Here is a 21,928-nt window from a genome sequence, read left to right as displayed (position 1 = left end):
ATATATATATATATATATATATATATATATATATATATATATATATATAAATTGCCTAGATTAACAAAAGAGAAAATAGAAAACTTAATCCCATCTAAGAAAAAGAAATTGAAGAAGTCATCAAGGAACTTCCTAAGAAAAAATATATGATACATGTATAACTCAGTGGAATTGCTTGTCAGATCTGGGGAGGGGAAGGGAAGAGGGAGATCATGAATCATATTACCACAGAAAAATATTCTAAATTTAAAAAAAAATTAACTTGTATCTACTTTGAAGGTATTATGAAATACGATGTAAAACAATATTCAGAGCCTAAGTTTTATTTGACAGCTTTCCAGCTATTTTCAGAATTTTCTAAAAAATTAAATACCACATTTTTTTCAGGAATGTGCATTTTACATTCTTAAAAAAATAAGTGCTATCAAACTCAATTATTTCTCATTATTCTTCATCTAGTCAGACACATTGATCTATTCTTTTTCAAGCACAAATTTTAATGACACACTCTGAAGTGAATGTATTCTCTTTTCACTACTACATTTGGTCTCATTATTTCCCTTGATATTCTATATATTGGTTATTTTCCTTGAAATGAATTTTATTATTATTTAATAGTTCCATAAATTTACTCTAAGATATTTTGATTGGTATATCATTTATCAATTATATTGATATTAAATATTATATTAGTAACATTTGTTTTATTGATACAGATAAGTAATGAACATTGGATATTTTGTCTTTCTTTTTCAATCTTTTTTTCTTAAATAATTGGGAAATGAATCTATAATACTGAGTTTGTTTTGATAAATAGACTAAAGCATATTTTATGCACTTTATTTTCAATGAAATTTCTCTTCCTATCATTACAATTTTGGTCATATGTATATATCTTAATGAGTCATTAAAGAGAGTGAACTTTGAAATTTCCAAGGTCCCCTCAATTTCCACCCCACACAATATCTAACAAATTGCTCTAGGGATAAGAACTTGACTTTGTGTGTTTATCAGTACCTTGAACAAAGGTATAATTGACGTGATTATTAAATTTAAACATAATACAAACCTGCTGAAACAATTAACACATTGAACAACAGAATAAATTGTTAAAAAGATTTTTAGGGCCTTAAACATTGAAGCAGGAATACAAAATGAACAAATGTTAAGGCTTAAAGTTTGTTTCAAAAATTAGCCTCATAAATATAGACGGTTCTCATGTGTATATTGAGTAAGATAAAGTGGTCAAAAAAATTAAATTTATCTTTCAGGATACTGATAGATATAACTTCCAGGCATTCAGAGTGAAGCTATTGTTGAAAGGTAGCACTGGGAAATGAAAAAGCTAATGACAAAATCAGAACACCTGAGTTTAAGTCTCAACCCTAATGAATACTGGTTGTATCAGCCTGGAGAAATATACTTAATTCTCAGTCCTCCAGACAATTCAATAAAAATATAAATTACAGAATAGTTGCTAATTTGAACTAGTAGTGTATGTTTCATCACCTGGAATAGACAAAATCACAGCTCCATTAGAAAAGGGGAAAGAATCGTGCTTATACTTTGTCTTAGGTGAACAATATCTTGAATGTTTAATTCTGTAGTAGAAAAAACCACAACAGATAAATAATAAATTTTATTTATTTAGGCATGTCATTGATAAATTGAAGAACATCCAATAAGGGCAAAATGGACCTCAAATCTATGTAATATGGAAATGGTTTTGAATGAGATGAAAGTATTTAGTTTAGAGAAGAGGAAAATTTAAGAAAGACCATAAAAAAATGGAAAAAAAAAAAACTTTTGAAAACATGTGATTAAGTCTTAATGGATGGCTTGGTATGTTCAGTTTGGAGATAGCATGAGAACTATGAAGTGTAATAGAGGAATATCAGGATGTAATAAGGGAATATTGCAAGGAGGTAATAAGGGGATTAGGCTATAGGTAGTAGCTGGTTGGAATAGGGAATAAGGCAGGGCAAGGGACCAAAGGCTGGAGGTAATGAAGGGAATATGCTAGGTAGTAGGGAAATTAAGGCAGAGGCATGATTGGAATTGAGGACAGGCACTGTGGATAGGGTTTTGTGAATCCCTAAGGCAGTAAAGTAGATGAAGAAGGTACAATGGTGAAGGTTGGTAGTTGAGGTGAAAGGAGAAGTAAGGGAATGTCTCACTTTTGGGAATATAAATACTGAGGAATAAAGAGTTGCAAGGGAGAGGATGAGTTAATCTAAGGCAGGCAACAGCAGCAGGGAAACACAGACTGACACTGAGGTTAGAGACAAAGCACTGAAAGGAAACAGACTGAGCCCTTCAAGTAAAAGGGACATTTTTACAGAGCAAGGTTAGAGCCAGCCAAGAACAGCTTGAAACTGACTAGAGACTTCTAGTCAGTTTCACAGGTTCACTAAGAAAGGGACTAGAGGAAGTATTGAAATTACACTTCCTCCAAAATGGATACCTTCAGCTTCCCTCAAACTCCAGAGAGAATGTTATTCCTCTCTCTCCTCTGCCCTCTCCTATTAATCTACTAATGAAGTAGCCAAAGGGTTTTGATTAAAGACAAATGGGGTTTATTGTTTTCTAGGGTTTGATTGGAAAGGATAGAGGATATTAGGTAACCCTAACAGCTGCCTAGAGAAAGCTTTAAGTGGGGGAAGGAAGACAGGAATGTGAGACTGAGTAGGGACCAGCCTACTCAGCCACGAGAGGGTTTGTAGCCAAAAGGGGTAAGAAAGTTGGATACAATGATTCAATAGATAAGTTTGTAACAAGGGTAAGCCCTATTTGACTAAACTATCAAGATTTGAAACTAATACTCAGATCTACTCTCCTTTCAAAACTTCTCAGACATTCGGGTAGGAAAATGAAGGTAGGAATCAGGAGGGCTAGGGAGATTCAAAGGAATTAGCTAAAACAACAATTTTTAAAGGAAAAGCTGCAAAATATAGGCCAGGTTTCAATCCAAAGAAGGATCTCAGATTGACCCTGATTCTCACCACGAGTTCCCAGGGCCTTTCCCAAGATTCCAAAACCCCTCATCAACTGACAGGAGAACTCCACAGAAAAGCCTGTAAGAATGTTATGCCCCCCCCCCCTTTGCACCACATTATGACCCTTTTCTCTTTAAAATTTGTATCAAACCGAATAATTTTTCTCCTTGAGCACTCATGGTAGATGGTAATGATGAGTACCAAAGGGTCTCAGAGGCTGTCACTACGGCTGCTCCGGTATATCTATGATTGTCTACTATATATGACAATCCATCTGTGAATAAGGTTATATTGGGGTTTTTCATGGGCTTATCGTCTAAATCAGGTCTTGTTTTATGCACGATGCTAAGTGCATCTTTACAGATGTGTAGATTTTCTCCTTCCAGAGGTAAATCTGGAATCAGAGTCACAGGATTTAAGTTTCTGCACCTGTGAAAAGTTATATTTTCATTAGCCAACAGGATTGCTTGGTATTGTGATAGTCTTTGAGAGGTGAACACTTGTAAGGTAGTGTTTCTTAAAGTAGATTCCACTTGGTGTGGGAAAAATACTTTCAGTTCACTCCCTAATACCAAGGATGAAAACTTTCTAATCATGATGGCTATAGCAGCTATGGCTTTTAGACAATTAGGCATACCACAAATCACCGATTCTAATTTTGAGCTGTAGAAAGCAACTGGTCTAAGTCTATTCCCGAATGTTTGTGAGAGAACACTAGAGGCTATCCCTTTATCTTTGTGTACATAAAGTAGGAATGGTTTGTCATGATCAGGGATACATGGGGCTGGAGCTGATAGAGTAAGAGATTTCAATTTCTCTAATGCATGGATATGATCTTTATTCAGCTTTAACGGTTCTGGAACTTCCTTCCTGGTTAGCTCTATCAGAGGTCTTACAATGAGAATATAACCTGGAATCCAGTTTCTACAGAAGCTCGTTATTCCTATGATTGACCTGAGTTGCTTTTTGGTCTTTGGCAAACTCAAATTTTGTATATCTTGTGTTCTCTTTTGAGAAATTCTTCTGGAGCCTTTCTCTAGGATAAATCCTAAATAATTTACTTTTTCCTTCATGAGTTGAAGTTTCGATTTGGAAATTTTATGGCCCCTTTTGCCTAGCTCTTTGATTAAGTGTACGCTATCAGTGTAACAGACTTCAGCAGCTGGTGACATTAGCAAGATGTCATCAACATAACGTACCATTTTGCTGTTTTGGAATGTTATCGACTCAAGGTCTCTCTACAGGATTTGACAGAAGACCGAAGCTGAATCTGAAAATCCTTGGGGCAAACGCATCCATAAGATGGATTTGCCTTCCCATGAGAAAGCGAACAGCTTCTGTCTGTCTCTGTGCAGGGGAACAGTGAAGTTCTCAGAGCTCAGGTCCAGAACAGTAAACCAAGCAGCTTCAGGTATAATGGCTACTATGATTTGTGATGGACTTGGTACCACAGCATAGGTCTTTTGCACATGGTTATTTATTGCTGAGATCTTGTATTAAATGCCATTGAGTCTTCCCATCAGGAGATAATTTGGCTTTCTTTACAAGCATGAATGGTGTATTGTATTGTGAAAAGCCATATTTTAATATACCCTGCTTTAATAAACTCTCTATGATGGGTTTCACTCCTTCCATCGCCTCTTCGCTAAGTCTGATCTGAGGAATTCTTGGAGGTAAACCTTCTTTTACCTCTATCTTTACTGGTTCCTCTGTCAATATCCTGCTCACCTCATTTGAATTTTTAGCCCACACATAATCAGGAATATCGTCTGGAACCTCATAGATCTTATTGGTTGATGTGTATAATGGTTCCTCACTACAAGGGGCTAAAAATAAAATGGGATGGTGTTTTAGAGATTTCTTGGGTAGGTGTAAATAAATTTGTCCATCCGGTTGACATTGGATAGTGGCGGCCAATTTGCATAGGAGATCTCTTCCCACAAGGTTTGAAGGACGTGATGCAATCAATAGGAAGGTGTGTTCAAGAGTTAGAGGCCCAAATTTTAGCATATTAACTTTTAGCTTCAGGACTTGTTGTGCTACCCCAGAAGCTCCTCTTACTCTTAAACTGCCTTGAAATTGGCATCCTTCAGGTGCTTCACATAACATGGAACATGTAGCACCAGTGTCCAGTAGTTCTTCATAGTGCACTCCCCCCGATTTCTAGGGTAACTAATGGTTCTCCACTGTCATTGGACTTCACTGGCACTAAGTGTAATAAAGAATCCTCAGTATTTTGTGTACACTTATCATTGATTCTGTGTTGCATATGTTCTTTTGTGTCTAAACCCAAACTTCCTATAGCACCATTAGGCAATTTCAGTTTAGAATCAGAAATACAGAAAGCAGGCTTAAAGAGCATTCTCTCATTGAGAGCTAGTAAGTCATTGTCATTTGTGCAAATTTCATGTTGGCTTTCATTAAGGGCTTCAGAAATGGAGGTTTGATTTGATTTACTGTCCACTGTGCTATTTAAAGAACTCAAATCAGAAATTTTCCCCTCAGTAGTATCCAGGAATGTATGATAGTTAGATTGTGTTCCCTTCAACACTTCAGGTACAACTACTGATTCAAAAGTTGACTGATGTTCTCTATTTTGCCCTGCTGTTCCTGTGACTGATGTCAGATGATTTTTGTTATCAATCACAGCAACAGTTTCATTGATGTTATGATTAGCCACACTGGTTACTGGAGAAAACAACTGTTCCCTATCTCTTCCCCAAAGTTTTGGATGAAATTCTGTAGCTAAGGGGTTGAGAAAGGTGGATTTGGAATTTCCTAAACATTTGCTATTGTCCTGCAACTCAGTGGGTTGTGTCTTCAAAATCAAATCTTCGCCAATGTACTTTAACCTCAATCTTAGGCACTGTGTCTAAAGCAATTGAATGGGAAAGAATTTTGGCACCCAATTCCCCCAAGGTTACTGAAAGTGTTCCTTTCTGGAAACTTTGTAAATCCTCATCATAATGTTCTTCATCCAAATTGCCCTTTTGTTTTATACTTGAAATAAAGAGAGGAATTTGAGTTTTTGATGATTCTGAACAAGATCGAAAAGTTGCTTGATGTGAGCTTTTGAGATGTCTTGTTTGATCCTTATGCTTCTCACCCAATGTATGTGATATGGAATGAGAAAGTTGATCCCTTATAATCATCCTCATTAATGCCATAGATTTCTCTGCGCATTTGCATTATCTCTTCCCATTGCTCATTATCTACCACAGACCTATGTGTATCTTCTGTGTAGCTTACTTTAGACACTTGCTCTATTTTGCCCAGATTTCTCATTTTGTTTTCCTCACTTATACTAGACTCTGCCACACCCAAATTACATTGATTAGAAGGGTTTAAATCAGGAATCTCAATTCATAATGATTTCTTAGGTTTCATTCCCATTTGAAAATATCTTTCCATGTCATCTAATGAAGGTGTTTAACTGTATTTTTACATGCATGATTACAGCATGCACCATCATGTTTATTATCATCATTTCTTTTGGGTTCGTTGTTCTTAGACCATTTGGAATTATAAAAGGTTTTCCTGTTGCCTCTGTCTCTCTGATTTTGGTTATTGTTTCTAGAAAAATCTACTTGCTGCCTAAATCTACAAAATTGAAGGACGTGCCCAATCCATCCACATAGGTAGCAATGTGGGGACGATTTTGATCTTTGGGTGTTGCTAGCAGGTTGCCTAAACTGATTTTGATTTCTACTTGTTTGGAGAGCAAAATTTTTCACTTCCTCTATTTCATTCTCCCATTTTGCCTGTTTTAATTGTCTTTTCAAATCTGCTATGATTTCATCTTTATCAGTATCGGATTGTCTAGCCAGTCTTACCTCTTTCTGTTTTGAATCGTGTATGTATGCCGCATGTTGCCTAACATCCTCCAGTGGCAGTGATTCCCACTGTGGACAACTCTGTCTAAAATAGTTTTGTATCGGGATTGAGGTTCCCTTTACTAATTTTCTGCTTATGGCCCCTCTTTGTACCACAGAATTCATAGTCTTTTCATTCATTCAATAAATTCTAGATATGTTTAGATGCATTTCCCATTCTATGCTATGTACTATGTGCTGATGAGGCACAAACAATTTCTGCTTGTATTCTGTGGAAGGGGTATGGTGTCTAACATATATATGGTGTATAACATATATATACATATATTTGCATCACAATTGCACATGTAATATAAAAGTTGCTGTATATACATATGTTGTGTGTATATGTGTGTGATGCATATATGTGTACGTGGGTTCATATATACATATACATAAACACATTCTATGGAAATTGTTAATGCACACAAGTACATCAATATATTTGCATTTATATAATAAAAATTTCACTATATATATACACATTTTATATATATATACTTATATGTGTATATAATTGTTTAATTAATAATTGTTTAATATTTGTAACTAGAAATGTCTGGTGTCAAGTTGAAATCTGAAGACCCCAAATTTATACTGACTGATACTTCTCATTTCCTTATAGCCATGGTAATGCCAATCAATCATACTTCCCTGTCCTTAGTTCTCCAAAAGGTATATAAGATCTGTATATTCTATTGTTCTTTGGAAAATTTTCTAACTCATTGATCCTCCTAGAGATACTGTCCTCAGAGCCCTAAGTTTTTAACTCTGTGTAGTATTTGGTGCTTGGCTCTGTGTAGTGGCCAGTAATTATGTTGGACTTACCTCTTTCCTGATTAAAGACTTGGTTTTATTTCTGACTATTTTAGTAGTTCTGTGTTTTTCAAAGTTGCCACTGGAAACAGGTGAAAATAAATATTTCTGATGTACTTTTCTTGTTGCAAAAATTTTGATGACTTTTAATATTCATGATTTTTTCTTATTACTCTATATTCTAGGAGTACAGGACCATAGACGTAGACTGGGAAAGGATATTGGAAAACAATGAATCTTGTAGTCAAAGAAATTATATAACAATAGTAAATTTCTCCTTAGTTACACAGATAGAAAATAAGGGTACAAATTTTGTTTTTCTGGATTCTAACTCCTATACTATATTTACTAGATCATTGGTGTCAAACTCAAAAAGGAAAAAAAAAACACCTTAAATTAACATTATCTAGTTTGTAATGTATTTTTATTTATTTTTAAACATGTCTCTCTTGAAATTTAATTCATTTTGAGTTGCTCTCAGGAATTTTGCATGCAGTTTCTGTCACCCTCCCCAACACCCCAGGAATTTTTCATTTCTTCACTAGACAATGAAAGGAAGAATGAAAGAATGAATAAAATAAATCATTAGACACTCACTATGTACAAACTGCTATATTTAGCACTGAGTATATAAATAGAAAAGTAGGCTATCCTCTGCTCCCTTAAGACTCACATTCTATTTCGGAAGAGAAAACATAAAAAGGTTTCCACTAAAAGTCACATGGCAAAATCTCAGTCGTTAAGTTGTGTAAAAAGCAAAGAGTAATAGCTCTCCTATATTAGTATTTCACCAGTAAAATAATGTGAGTTTTGTATTTTGAACTATTTTGTATTTTGAACTATTTAAGGACTCTGTTGGTAAGAATTTTCCTCTTGATATTCAATATTTGTGGTTAATATGGAGCCAAGTTCAACCTCCACAGGCATCTTTCCCAGAAGGAAGAAATAGTAAACTGGATTGAAAGTATTCTCTTCATCAAATTCTTAGTTTCAAAATCCTGAGCTTTCTTGATCAGAGTTCGAAAGGATAGGATGGTCAAGGAGAATGTGATGGGTTGACTCTTGTGGCATATACTGCCTTATAGCTCTTCAGGTTACCTTGTTGCTTTCTCAGAAGCTCCATTTATATGAGAAATGTTTTGATTTGCTGAAACTAGCCTTATTTTTCTTTAAAGTCATGGTTCATATTTTCTTTCTGTTATTCCAATGAAGTCTCTACATTTCATTATGGCTAACTTTAAAGACTGACTTTCACCCTTTTATCTCAGGATATAAAATGATGAGTAAAAGATGGATAAAAACCTACAGAGTTTGCTGAAGATAAAAGAGCCTGTTTTTTTTAAAGAAGTATTGCACAGTCTAAATGAGGCTTATTCATTCATTCACTTATAGCGCAAGGACTCTAACAATTAGATGACACAGTTAATGGCAATTATGCTCTAAGATATGCCTCAAAATGCTGCAATTTATAAAAAGCTATCTTTTGATAAAATGGTTTAAATGAGAATGTCATTATTCCTTCTGGAAACAATGAACACCAGACACATTTGCTGACTCACAGCTTGCTCATTAGGTTACTGTTGTATGGTCAGTGATGCATGTGTTGGCACCACTAAAATCTGGTTTCATTTCTTTATTTATTTTTAACTACAAACGCTAATAAAATAGTCTCAACTGGCAAACGTCATCACCAAACTCTGCCATAAATAATGTGTTGAGCAAAATATCTTTTTACAGTCTACTACAATAAAACACAATGTTAATTAGCTTCATGAAATCAGAGATTCACCGAACTTTGAATTGTCAATGGTCTTATAAAGATTGTCTTGGAAAGTTAGAACAGGGCATGGTAAAAGATACTGAACTTGGAACTCAGGGAGACCTATGCTTGAATTCTGCTTCTTGACACCTATTAGCTTTCTGATTAGAAATAAGCCATTTAAAATCATGAAATCTCAGAAGTTTTTTTATTTCCTCTTTAAAATGAGGCTATATTTGTACATGCACACATACAAACATACATAATATATATTCATATGCATGTATTGTAAGGAATTAAATTTAGGGGTTAAGTATGAGTTAGTATGAGTTAAGTATATTGATTAAAAATAGACAAAGAGAATAAATAATTCCTTTTCACAATCCCCCCCCACCGCCCCATGATTCTTTGGGAGATTATTCTCCCCAATGAATCATTTAACATAACTATTACCTCCAAAGATCTTATAGCTAAAGGTGCATTCCATATTATACTTTCTAAAAGGAAACTACAGTAGTTAGAGGTAGGGAGAGAGCAAAAGCAGTGTTTGCAAGGTGCATTGACAAAAAGTCAATTGGAAGCAGTCCTTTTTGGCATAAAAGTTTACATTCAGATTGAATATGTTCAACCCCCTTTGATTCAATCAATTACACCCTAATGTATGGGTTAAGTAGATTGATTAAAAATAGACAAAGAGAATAAAGAATTCCCTTTCACCGTATACACATATTAACCTAACAAGGTTACTATGAAAGTTAAATCAATGTTTATAAAAATAAAATTGTGGAAACTGTAAAGTAGTGTGAATTCTGTCACTATTACTCAATGTAGTTACTACATTTTACAAATGATGAAGGCACAGAAAAAAGAAGCAAGCTGACAAACTTACGCTGTCACTAAGAAAGAACTAGAAATTCTTTTTCCCTATCTCAAATCCAGTTTCCCATATAAGTTTTCTATAAAAATGTTATTCTTTTTGTTCATGTTAATTTGAAATTGTCCCTTCTTTCTTTCATCTATCTTTCTTGATTCTTTGCTTTCTTGCTTTTGTTTCTTTACTCTGAAACATGTTTTATTGATGCCTTTTCTCCTTTTATAACAACAAATTTTGGGGGGAAAACATCACCCAGCCACAACATATTGAATTAGTCTTTATAATAGAGAAAAATTGATTAAAATACTTTAATACTGTGATTCCATAAGATAATGAATATACCATTTTAGAGTAATTATCCTCTGAAAGGACTATGGAAGAGATTATATGCTCTTCTGAAACATTACTGATGCTTTTATTCTTCTCATCTATGACAATTTCATTTACATTGATTCAATTATTTTATATAATATTTTGGGGGTTTTCTTTTTACTTGGTATCATTTCTCACAACTTTTTTTATATTTTATTCTCAATTCTTTATAGTTTTCATTGTCTAAGGTATAAATGATATTTTATAATGTTAACATCTCATATTTCTAGTTATATCTTAATTAGTTAACACTCTAATTATTTCCAGATCTTTGTTATCACTGAAAATCTTTATTAATATTTTGGCTTAATATTTTGGTTTTGTGTAAGTATTTTAGCCCAATGGAAATGATGTTTTAAAAGTAATAATCCTATCCAATTCAACTACTATATGGCAATGTCAGATGATAGAGAGATAAATACAACAAACAAAACAAAATCCCAGGTTCTGTCTTCTAAGTGAAGCAAACATCAAAGTGTATTATTTATTAGTTATAATTCTAAGTAAAATCTTTTTCCCTTTGGCCTCCCAAGATCAGGCTAAAACAGCCTGCTTCTGAGATAAAGATACTACCAGACCTATCCCACCCCACAAGGTATCAAAACCACCCTGGCCATTAGTCTTTTGATAAACCTTAAAAGGATTAAAGGCAAGGCTGATAGACCAGGGTGAGCTTGACAAATGTGAAAGATTAAAGGCAAAGCTGATCAGTCACAGTGAACTCTGACCCATTTGAAAATAAGTTGGTCTGGCAGTGGAAATGCTGTGCTGGCATCATCTTATTTAGGCAAATACCCACCTCTCCTGAGATGAAAAAATCAGGATGAGTTGAGTTATCTAAGTTTACCTCCTCATTAAATGTTTACCAATTAGGGATATCTTGGGATGTCCAACAGAGGTACTAAAGAATGTACTCCCAAACTGAATTTATAGATCTTCATGAAGGAACTTGGGGATCTTAGAATTTCAACAAGATCATGGATCACCAATGTATTGGTTAAATGCTAGTCCAATCAAGAAATTGGCATTCTTATCCAAAAAACATTTTCTCAATTATTTTAAAGGTAACATAGGAACTTATATTTTACTTTGTTAATTTTAAGGAATAAAATATTAGTTTCCCAGTTAATATTTGAAATGTGTCAAGTGGGTATTCACAGATTCTGAGTCATGATGATGATGATGAACCTCAGTTTAATTTATAGAATGTGCTATATCTCTACAAAATTTGTTATAATGTTTCATAACTCAATCACTTTGCCTTATTCTACTTTCATACTGTAACCATCATTAAAAGTAAGTTCAGCAAATATTGTTGATTGAAAAAATTTCATAGCATTCGGTTACTGGGCATAAATAAATTATCCATAAGAAAAGATATCACAAGCATTTAATTGTCCCTTGGCAGTTAAATAAGTATCATTCTACCTGACCAAATCGATGCATCCCTAGTCTCCCTTTTTTTTTTCCTAAAAGAGGCTTATATTTTTATTGGTATTATTGCAAACATGGCATCACATGATAGTAAAATTTGTTCTAAATATCTAGACATCTCAGGGATGAAAATCAAATTTTATGATAATGAATCACTTCTCATAGTTATTGCAATTGATTCCCTATAGCCAATGACAATTGATATTATAAATAACCATCTCCTCTTTTATACACTGTGCTTTCATACACTGAGAAAATTTAATCCCTATATGTATAATTTCACTGCCTCATCCAAAAGTAGTTTGGATTAGATTTTCTGTTAACTGTGGCATGCTGCCTACAATATGGTGCAAAGGGTAGAACATGCCAGTCCAAATAAATATTATGTTTATATGAACTGCAAATTATTAAATAAATCATATCAATCAATAAATAAGATTTTAAGCCATTATGTTCACAAATGGAAAATAACTAGAACCTCTACTTTCTGATATATATATTTCCTGGAATATAGTATAGGTATAATTTCCTAGAATAAGACCTGGCATTTTGGCTTGTGGAACGCTACTGTTCTAATTAGTGTACAGCTTTGTTTTTGTCAATGAATGCTAATTTTAGATAATTAGCACTAACACTTTTAGGAAACACAAAAAGGACTGAGAAGATGTTTGGATCTAAAAGGAATCGGTAAGAGAAGTGGCAAAGAAATAGGCCCTTGGTCCAGGCCCATTGACTTAAAGCTTTCTGGACCCCATGCTCACTTACCAGTCCAGAATCTGTCCAGGGTACTGAGACATGTACTGTACAAGGCCACTGATTATCTAAGAACAAAGTACCATCGTAAATCTATTTCTACTTAGGATTTTGACAGTTGACTTAAATATGAGATGGCAAAGACAATGTGCTTATGTTTCCTTACTGCCTTTCTGCTTACAAGCCTTAAATATGTTCTCACATTTTTTGGTGCTGTAATATTTTTTTGGTCTATGTATAAGTTAGTTGCATGATTTTCTGAAATTCAGCAAATTCCTACAGTTTTATTTCTGATGACATGATCTTCCTTTGAAATGTACCTATTCTTATAGTTCCATCCATAAGGAGTCTCTCTTAATGCAGGTTGTATTTTTCAGTTTCATAGAAACACAAAAGTTCTTTAATAATATTTGCTTTATACAAAGTCATTTTTGCACCTTGGGTTTGGATGTAATGTTCTTCTTCGAATGAAATGTAGATTATGAAAGGAGTATTTTTTGCTATTTTTATATCCATACATTATGGTAGATAGGTGAAACAGTGGACAGATTTCTCGGCTTCAAATCAGGAAAACCTGAGTTAAATCCAACCTCACATACCCTTTGACCCAGCAATACCACTACTGGGTTTGTGACCCAAAAAGATTACAGATAAGGGAAAAGGAACTACTTGTACCAAAATATTTTAATAGCTCTTTTTGTAATGACAATAATTATGAATGGAGAGGTTGTTCATCACTTGAGGAATAGATGAAAAAGTTGTGATATATAATTGTAATGGATTCTATTGTGTCATAAGGAACAATGAATAGAATGAAATCAGAAAAAAAAAATCTGGGTAGACTTGTATAAACTGAAACAAAGTTGTGAGCATAACCAGGAGAACAAGGTATACAGCAAGAGAAATAGTATATGATAATAGTCAGTTTTTTGTGAGGCTCAAATTAGATTTATTTATCAAGCATCTAGCACAGGGGTCGGCAACCTTTTTGGCCTTGAGATCCATAAACGCTACATTTTTTAAAATGTAATTTCACGAGGGCCGTACAGTACTCACAGTGCCGCTCCTTGAACAGTGCCTGAAAAAAAATTGACTTTATGGCTCCTGCAGAGAGAGCCATATCTGGCCCTCAAAAGAGTCAGATATGGCTCGAGAGTCATATGTTGCCGATCCCTAATCTAGCAAGATGAATGTCACATCATATACATTATATAAATGATAGTTAGATATAGCAATTAATTAGTAGTCTCACCTACCCAATGTACCTACTAATGTAAATTCAGAAATACCTTTTGCATAATTGAAGCAGTTTATAATCTCCAAAAGAATGCAGTATTGTCCTTGCATCTGCCTCACAATCCGACTTTCAGAATCCATAGCAGTACTAAAGTTTGGATTGATGTGCCAGATAAATGCTCATCTGTTGAATTGTGTATATGTGTATGTCTTTTGCATAATTAGAAGCATATTAGAGTTTTTACAAGCTTGAAAAGAACTTTTTCTTGATTCTAAAAGAATGGTAATCTTGGTGCACAGCCAAGAGAAACTGAATTAGAGCTTGATTATAGTATTATTATTAATATTATTATTAATATATCTTAGATAAGGTTCAAATACATCTATTTCAAAGGAATATACAAAAAGAAAAATGCCTTTTTTCCCAAAAGCAATATTTAATAGCCAATAACATCTCATATAAACACTACAAGCTTTTTCCCCATATATTCATCCTTGTCACTAATTGATCATTGTCAAAATGGGTCATGAATTATTTTTCAGAAGAAACTTTCAAATTCAAAGTTAAGGAATCCTGTTGTAGAGGGGAGAGAAGACTGATTTTGATATGTGGAATCTAGGTTCAGTTCCTTCCTTTGTCAGTGAATAGGTGATCTTGAGCACACTCCTACCCTTTGGAAGCCTCTGTTTTTTCATCCATCAAATGAGATATGCTTGAGTTTAAGATCTGGAAGGTATTATTTATTTCCAAAGCTATGTTCCTATGACATAGCATTATTTAAGTCCTATTTTTTGCCTCTTTAAAACAGGAAGGTGAATTTAGAAACAAAAAATGACAGATGACTTAGAGCAAAAAGGAACCTTTGGTACATCTCACCTAACCCCATAATTATAAAGATGAATTCCCTGAGGCCATACTCAAAGGCCATGCAAATTAAAAACAAACTTGGAAAATGTGCTTGGCCAATGGTGTTGCATTTTCCCCTATAATATTCACCTTTTTTTCCCTTTGATTTAGATAAAGGCATAAATGTCAGGATCATCAAATTTTCATTGCAATCAAAATAATGAGCAGTAGTTCCCATATTAGATGCGTTAAAGTTAAATTAAAAACTCCAGGTTCTTAGTTTCCATAGAGTTTATATTAATAATCATTTGAAATAAAGAAAGCACATAGGTAGAGGTTTAAAGCCTATTTTTCTACTCTAAGTCTGACCCCATGTTGATCCTCCTATGTGACTATCTGTCAGCCTCTTACTCCACTGTCCAGGTAGTAGAAACCCCTCAAGCACTACACCACTCCCTTTATCCTCCCTGCCCACCCTACACTAAAGGCAGACATGCAAATAAGATGCAGGAAGTAGGACAACAACTTCAGAAGTGGGGAAGGGAATTCCCTTTACACAGATTGTAGTCAAGAATCCAAATTATTTATCAAGCTAGAATACTGATGTAAAACAAATACAAAAATTCAATAGAAAAATAATTTAAGATGCAATTGGAGTACAATATAAAGTATTAAAAATCAACTTGCTCAATTCACATCTGGAATATTTGTTGTTTAGTCTTTTTTTCAGTCATATTTAACTCTTTGTGACCTCATTAAATTATTTTTTTTACAAAGATACTGGAGAACCCATTGAAGTGGTTTGTCATTTTCCTCTTCAGATTATTTTATAGTTGAGGAAACTGAGGCAAACAAGATTAAGTGATTTGTCCAGCATCACACAGCTAGTACATGACTGAGTCTGGATCTGAACTCAGTAAAATAAGTCTTTCTAACTTCAGGTCTCAAAAAATATCAACTGCTCTAATTAGCTTTTCCAAATCTAGTAATATAACAAATATAGTAAAAGCTTAAGAAATGCAAGTTGATCGACCAACATGTTGTTGCTGGCAATGGGTGAGATCTGAAACATGTATGTATGTGTCTGTATGTGTATATACTTAAGTACATGATAAAAGTATACATATATTATTGGCTATAACATACCAAAAAAGCTAAGGATAATTATATACTTGATATATTCTGCTCAGGTCTGATCATATCAGTATTATTATGTTCAGTTCTTAGTACTACACTTTAGAAAGAGAGTTGATAAGATGGAATGTAGTCAGAGCAATAAAAAGGACAGAATGAAATTAAGGCTTCAAAATGAGTATTGGTAAAAGGAAATGTGCATATTTAGTGAGAAGAAATGACATAGAGGAGATGTACTCATTGTCCTCAGGTATAATAAGTGTTATAAGTTGGAAGAGTTAGACCAAGATAAAATTGTTATTTTAATTATCAGAAGAAAGATCTATGAAATGAATGAAACTTGTTCAGATCCAGCTTTTTATTTCATGTAAAGGCTACATTGAAGCTAATTAATGTAGAATTTGCTTTCTTGACAGTAAAATTTCCTATTCACTTACCCCCACCCCTACCCCACCAACCTTGATAGATACATCAATTTTTCCAAGCAAAGGATGGATTAACTGTGATAGTTTGTTATTTATTTTTTAGGATTTTGTTTTTTGTTTTTGTCTTTTGTTTTTTAATTTTTTAAACCCTTAACTTCTGTGTATTGACTTATAGGTGGAAGATTGGTAAGGGTAGGCAATGGGGGTCAAGTGACTTGCCCAGGGTCACACAGCTGGGAAGTGTCTGAGGTCGGATTTGAACCTAGGACCTCCTGTCTCTAGGCCTGACTCTCAATCCACTGAGCTACCCAGCTGCCCCTTTTTTAGGATTTTGTAACACTACAACATCTAAGAAGAAGACTAGCTACATTTTGAAAGGTTCACCACTGGGGATTACCTACCAGATGAAATGAGTTTATTGACTAAATGTCTCATCAACCATTCTAGAAATATACTCAAGTTTTACACTATGTGTGAGTTGAGAGAATAATCAAAGTACATGGAACTAAGGATTCTTGAAGTATTGAGGATGAAGTGTGTATAAAAATAGTAAGCTATTCTAATCACCAAAGCTAAGGTTCATGTTTTATAAGTTTGGGTAAGAATTAGAGCTAGGGCTAGGATAGGAAAAGTGAACATCAAATTAAAAATATAGATGAAATTCTTAAATTATAAGTGAAACCAAAAAGAAGGTTACCCAAGTACAGAGAATACAGGAAACTAAACAAAAAAGGGCCAAAAAGCAATGTTGGAACAGAAAAAAAAAATTTAGTAAATCCTATCAAAGAGATATTTGATAAAATGTGGGAAAGTAGTATTTTAAGTGGGAAGGGTTTTATTTATATATTTTTATTACTTCATAATAAGTATTAGAAAGCATAACAAATGCAATTCAACTGCTACTGATTTTACAAAGTGAAAACAATATGATATATGTAGGTATGCATATGTTTGCATATGGTTAATAGCCTGATATTCTATATATGATACTAATAAATCTATTTTTCCTTGAAAGTAAAGAGTTCAGATTTTATACTACTCAGTTTAAATCACAAGGAATAAAATATTTTGAAATCAGTATAATACTTAATCTAGGTAGCTCGAGATGCAATAGGAATGTTTGCCCCTCTGGAAAAATATAGTAAATTCTACTCAGAAAAATTAGCATGAAATAGGCTTTTAGTGGAAGGGCTTGAGTCATTTTTATGAAACTGAGTACACAATTTAGGCAAATGTATGGGAGACAAAACTGAGAGCTCACTCTAGCCCACATATAATTTGAGGAACTCCTTTTCCAAATTTACTAATGTTAGTTACTTGTTAATCTCTGTTATCCTAAATTGCTCAAGGACTACAAGCATTCTCAATATTTTTTAAAATCAATTTCCTACAGGCATTTCCAATAAGCATGCCCAATAACCTATTTCTGATAATTGCCTTTTGACTCACGGAATCACAGAATTTTAAAATGTTAAGGCATCTACTTGAGTGTCCATCTTTTCAAATGCATCGATATCCTCAAATTATCCACTATAATATCCTGAAAGAATGGTTAAACAGAGTCTTGTTGAAAGTCTGTAGTGAAGAATTCCTTCTTCCAAGGAAATCTATTCCACTATTGGGAATATTTAGGATGATTTTTTTTTATATTGTTTAAAAACATCAGCAAATCCTACCCATTGCTACTAGTTCTTTCCATTCAAGAGGATATTATCTGTCTGTCTGTCTGTCTCTCTCTCTCTCTCTTTCTGTGTGTGTGTGTGTCTGTGTGTGTTGGACACTTTGGAAATCTAGTAAAACCTATGGACTCTTCAGTATAATATTTTATATCCACAAAATTATGCAGTACTAAAAATCAATTCTTTTATACGTGGCATTCCGAAAGAACTCGTGTAGTTTTAAGCTATAAATAAATAAAATCATACTGAGATTTTGGGGACAGCCTATATCAAAATAACAGTTTATTTTTTCTCAATTCAAATTATAATGTTATATGGGTCTGTAAACCTCCTGCAAAGAGTCCCTACTCTAGTCTCTTACACACACAAATCTAATCCCTAATCCAAAATAAAATTTTTAATTGAAGATACCCTTCTAAACTACTCTTCTCCAGGTTAAATATCTTCGATTCTATCAACTGGTTCTAGTTCCTCATCTTTGTCTTCTTTTTGGAAACTATGATCATCTTAATGTAATTTGAAGCAGTTTTTTCTTCCTATTTCTAATGTCACAATGTTGATTTATATTGATATGGTCTGCTGAAGGCCCTAGATCAAATTAGACAGGTCACTGTCTAAACATTCTTTCCTTCTAATATAATTCTGAAGTAAATTTCTTGCCCCCAAATGTAAGACATTTAAACCTATTAAATTTCACCTCAGTTTCAACCTAATATTCTAGCCTCTTAAGATAAATTTGGATTCCAATTTACATTTTGTGAGTTTTCTACCTTTTCCAGCTGTGTTGTCTCCATATTTATTAAACATACCACCACCTGTATCCTAGTCCTGCTAATTATTTTTTAAAGGTTAAATGGTAACAGACCAAGTACAGATACTGGAGAATTCCACTGGAGACTGTCCTTTCCCTTTTGATGTCAAATTAATAATCACTACTGTTATGAGGAAGATTACTCAAGTTTATCATTTAGGAGACTTAAGAGGAAGGGCTGGAGAATTCCACATGGAATGGGGAAGCAGGAAGTGGCTTGCTCTCTCTTTGAGAAGGACTCCATGGTGGTTGGGACAAGTTGCAACTGACTGTGGGAGACCTCAGAGCTAGTGGAACTGTACTCTGATTCCCTGGGATCTTGGAGAGTGGTGAAGATTGAAAGCAGAGGACATCAATCCTGCAAGACAGCACTGAATAGGGAAGTGGCCTGTGATCTGGTGGACAGCTTGGCTACATCCTTACCTGGCTACATCAGTTCTGGAGGAGTTGGTTCCTGGCATCCTATAACATCCCTGGAAGAGTTGTGAGATCCCAAGTGCAAGCCCTCTTCCCCAGGTCCTTAGCCAAGCTGTCAAAGCCTGGCAGAAGTCAGGTTGGCTAGGGATCTTACCCTTTTTGACTCCAGTCCTGGGTGGTTAGCCATAGTTTATCTAACCCCCTTTCCAATCCCCCCTATTATTATTAAACTGATTCCCTGTGTGTTTTTAGTCATTTTAGGTCCTCATTGTGTGTATGTTTTAATCTGTATTTATTCCTACTTATAATTCATCTATTTCTTTTGATTTTTCTAGATCTCAGATCTTTTATTTTTTTCCTGTCAAAATATAATCTTTTAATAGTCATTATTATAAGGCAGAGTTTATAGTGTATCATTTTGCTAAAGTGTAGAAGTAAACTTGATCATACTCCACTGTATCAATTTAGCCAACCTAACCAAAAATGAAATGTATAATTTAATAAGTCTGACATGCAGCCATGTCAGTTTGATTCTCATCCACTTTCTATAACTTTCTAAAGATCACTGACACTGGCTTAACAATTACAGTCAGCATATCTTTGACTTCCTGAGAATATAATTTCTCTAAGACAGATGATTTAAATTTATCAAGATCATGTAAGGGTCCCTCGATTATTTCTTGTCTTGAAACCTTGTCCTAATAGTAATTTATGGCTCTCCTTTTCATTCCAAGATCTTGGAATAGAAAACAATAGCAAAATATGAACTTAATAATTTTACATCCTGTCTGCTTTCTGTTATCATTTTATGTGAGGCCTGACCTTATCCTTTAGTAGCTAATCCCTACCATCCCTATTTACTATGTATGTATATGTCTCCATAGATATCTATCTATCTATCTATCTATCTATCTATCTATCTATCTATCTATCTGTCTATCTATCAATCTACTGTCTATCTATGATTGTGTGTATGAATTATCTTCTCCAATGGAATATAAGCTTGTAAAGGACCATGAAAGTTTAATTTCTCTTTTTGCATTTCAAGTCCTCAACAAAGAGTTAATAGCAGCTATACTAAAATAAATAACTTTGCTTTATTGATCATCCTGTCTACTATAAGCAGTTCTCAGGTTCATTCTTTGAACATTCTCTTTTCTGAATGATAGAATTAAAGAAAACAGAAAAAAATAAATTTTATCTCTTTAATTTTCCTTCTGCCAGCTTCAGTTTATTCTGACTTTAACAGACTTATTTACATAGCATTATGTGAAAATGCAATCTACTTATTTATATATTCACTATCTATTATATAAATAATATAGTTGTGATTGATCCCATTTTCAGGGCTAGGCATGATGCATTCTGTCTGCCTCCTTCAATGTTTTCAGGAACTGAATATTTTGGGGTTGAATTTTTTTCCCTGCCATTTGCTCAAACCTTTATCATCCATATTACTTGTCATCCATTTTGGAATGTCAGGAACTAGTATTTCACATTTATTTTTCCACTTAATATGAGAAGCCAATAAGAGAAACAGAGTCTCAAATAGATAAAAATCTGAGACTCCTCTTTTGACCCCTTTTGTGATCCTTCTGATTTCTTATTGAAAAGTATTGCGGCCTTACTGAAAAGCTTTAAGCTCTTAGCAAACCAGAAGTCAAAAGGTTAATATTCTCCCCTTTAGTCAGGAATGTAGCTGCTGGTTCTCAGAGAGTGACTTTAGACATTCAAGGCCAAAGAATACAGGGACTTCCCGATCCAGCAAACTATTCCCAGATTTAACTGATGTTCAGGCAGCTACAATCCAACCTTGTATTCTTATCTACACTTTGAAGTTTCTAAGGCTTTTGTTTTGTCTATGTTAAAAATACAGATCTATGTAGTTGCGGGAAACTTTCCTTGTGCTTTTGGGTGAAAGGGAGTTTGAATTTGCATATATAATAAACTTGTGACTCAATGGCACTTTGGAGAAGCAGCTATGAGTTAACAGTCAACATCACCTCTGGTGTCCCATTATTTTCTTATCAACTAAGCTATCCTTATCAGATTATCAGAGATGATTAAAAGATCTGGAGAACTTAACACTTGACTAACTTTTATATGATATATTTCAAAGATACAGAAAGAAGAAATATGGAAGCATTTATCTCAATATCTTGGAGTCACCATACTCACTATATTATCTCCTTTGAAAAGGGGGCAAGGAGACAGCTGGATAGCTCAGTGGATTAAGAGCCAGGCCTAGAGATGGGAGGTCCTAGGTTCAAAAATCTTGCCTCATACACTTCCCAGCTGTGTGACCCTGGGCAAGTCACTTAACCCCCATTGCCTAGCCCTTACCACTCTTCTCCCTTGGAACCAATACACAGTATTGATTCCAAGAGAGAAGGTAAGGGGAAAAAAACAGAAAGAAAGAAAGAAAGAAAGAAAGAAAGAAAGAAAGAAAGAAAGAAAGAAAGAAAGAAAGAAAGAAAGAAAGAAAGAAAGAAAGAAACGAAGG

This window comes from Gracilinanus agilis, chromosome 3 (assembly GCF_016433145.1).
Source record: "Gracilinanus agilis isolate LMUSP501 chromosome 3, AgileGrace, whole genome shotgun sequence".
Taxonomy (NCBI): domain Eukaryota; kingdom Metazoa; phylum Chordata; class Mammalia; order Didelphimorphia; family Didelphidae; genus Gracilinanus; species Gracilinanus agilis.
Note: the sequence above shows the minus strand (reverse complement) of the source record.